Source organism: Blennius ocellaris (genome assembly GCF_963422515.1).
Source record: "Blennius ocellaris genome assembly, contig: SCAFFOLD_95, whole genome shotgun sequence".
NCBI classification, from domain to species: Eukaryota; Metazoa; Chordata; class Actinopteri; order Blenniiformes; family Blenniidae; genus Blennius; species Blennius ocellaris.
Window position 1 is genome coordinate 69743 of NW_027662121.1, and position 2500 is coordinate 72242.

The 2500-nt window shown below is 48.7% G+C and overlaps 1 protein-coding gene across 1 annotated transcript in view; it reads left to right on the forward strand.

The window, feature by feature from the left end:
- Positions 1-2500, forward strand: part of LOC308148265 (uncharacterized protein) — a gene marked incomplete at both ends in the record, with an annotated part of 40231 nt that overhangs the window by 26271 nt on the left and 11460 nt on the right.

The following is a 2500-nucleotide window of genomic DNA, read 5'->3' on the forward strand; positions in this document are numbered from 1 at the left end:
TCGCACACATTAACGCGTCGTCCCGCTCGCCGCGGCGGGAAAGTGGAGCGGCATCCATTATGTAGCGCGGCGCGGCGCGCGGCCGCGGGTCAAAGGCCGCGGTGCATTATGGAGGAGACGCAGACGTGAATAATGGAGGACGGGGTGTTCTCTCTCTCTCTCTCTCTTTATCAAACTCCAACTTTCCAACACTTCACTGCCACAGTCCTCAGGAAACTGAAGCACCGGCGGGTGGTTAGCTTAGCCTAGCCTAGCGTCCCGCGCGAAATCAGGATCGAAGGTCGATCTGGGTGCTTCAACGCAAATCTTTAACGGTCATCCGTGGATGTCTTAGCATAGCTCGGTTAAATTTAGCCACTAGCCGCTAACGTGACTGGTCTGACCTTTGACCCCCATGTGATTTACAAACGACCCTGTATGTTGTTCTAACTCTCCGGGTGCGTTGTTCCGTTTGTAGACGCTCCACCGTCGTTTTTTTAATCTTTATCTTTCATGTGAGCGAAGGACCGCTATGCTACCGCTATGCTACCGCTATGCAACCGCTATGCAACCGCTAGTCTACCGCTATGGGCCCACTATGCTACCGCTGTGCTATCGCTATGCTACCGCTATTCTACCGCTATGCTACCGTTATGCTACCGCTATTCTACCGCTATGCGACCACTATGCTAGTGCTGTTCTACCGCTATGCGACCACTATGCTACCGCTATGCGACCACTATGCTAGTGCTGTTCTACCGCTATGCGACCACTATGCTACCGCTATGCAACCACTATGCTACCGCTATGCGACCGCTATGCTACCGTTATGCTACCGCTATTCTACCGCTATGCGACCACTATGCTAGTGCTGTTCTACCGCTATGCGACCACTATGCTACCGCTATGCGACCACTATGCTAGTGCTGTTCTACCGCTATGCGACCACTATACTACCGCTATGCAACCACTATGCTACCGCTATGCGACCACTATGCTACCACTATGCAACTGCTACGCTACCGCTATTCAACCACTATGCTACCGCTATCAGAATCTCCCATGTACTCTCTCCAGAGGAAGTTGGTGTGAAACAGGTTCAGAACAAACTTCCTGTTGGATTTTTCCTCATAAATGTTAAGAATTGTTTAAAGACGATCACCGGAGACGTGAAAATACCGTCTGATGACGTCTTTAAGTCCTCGGTTCTCCTGCAGACGAGGTTCAGGGCAGAACAACGTCTCGTCCTGCGGCGGCGAGGGGGGGGGGGCGTCTGGGGAAACCACAACGTAAACACGAGTTAATGAGTTAATGAGTTAATGAGTTAATGAGTTCATGGTGGACGTTTACCACGTAAATGTGAAGTGATTATCGGGTTCCAGCAGCTGATTGGCTCTTCAGTTCAACACAAAGCTAATTAATGCTCCGGGGAGCCAAACGACCTCGTGATGTTCCCACAGCTGTTTACACTCCTTTTGATAATCCCGCCTGTAATCCACTTATAGCTGCACACACACACACACACACACACACACACACACACACACACACACACACACACACACACACACAGAACGGTTCTCCACTGAAATAATAAGATTTATTTCGGAGCTCCTATTGTTATAAAACTTCTCGCTCTGCGTCGCGGCTTCAGGCCAGCAGGCGGCGCCGCAGAGGGAAACTGGTTCTGGACCAGCTGGAACCAGGATTGAACCTGCAGGGGTTTTGGAGTGGTCCTGATTCATGAACTGGTTTTAAACTGGTGGACTGTTGCACTGGTTTTGTACTGACTTGAACTGGTTTGATACTGGTTTCAGATGGGGGTTAATCTGGATTTTAAACTGGTTTTGGACTGTTTAGACACTGGTTTCAGATGGGTATCAATCTGAAATCAGTCTGGATTTTAAAACTGGTTTTAAAATGGTTTTGGACTGACTTGATCTGGTTTGATTCTGGTTTCAGATGGTTTGAACTGGTTTGATTCTGGTTTCAGATGGTTTGAACTGGTTTGAGTCTGGTTTCAGATGGTTTGAACTGGTTTGATTCTGGTTTCAGATGGTTTGAACTGGTTTGAGTCTGGTTTCAGATGGTTAGATTCTGGTTTCAGATGGTTTGATCTGGTTTGATTCTGGTTTCGGATGGTTTGATTCTGGTTTGATTCTGGTTTCGGATGGTTTGATTCTGGTTTCACATGGTTTGATCTGGTTTGACTCTGGTTTCAGATGGTTTGATTCTGATTTGAACTGGTTTGATTCTGGTTTCAGATGGTTTGATTCTGGTTTGAACTGGTTTGATTCTGGTTTCAGATGGTTTGAACTGGTTTGATTCTGGCTCCAACGGCCACACACACACACACACACATACACACACACACACACACACACACACACACACACACACACACACATACACACATACACACACAGTCGGAGCTGGTATCTGATTGGCCGTCCCACGCCGGCGGCGGAGGCTGACAGAGGCTGACGGAGGCTGACGGAGGCTGACGGAGGACGAGATTAGA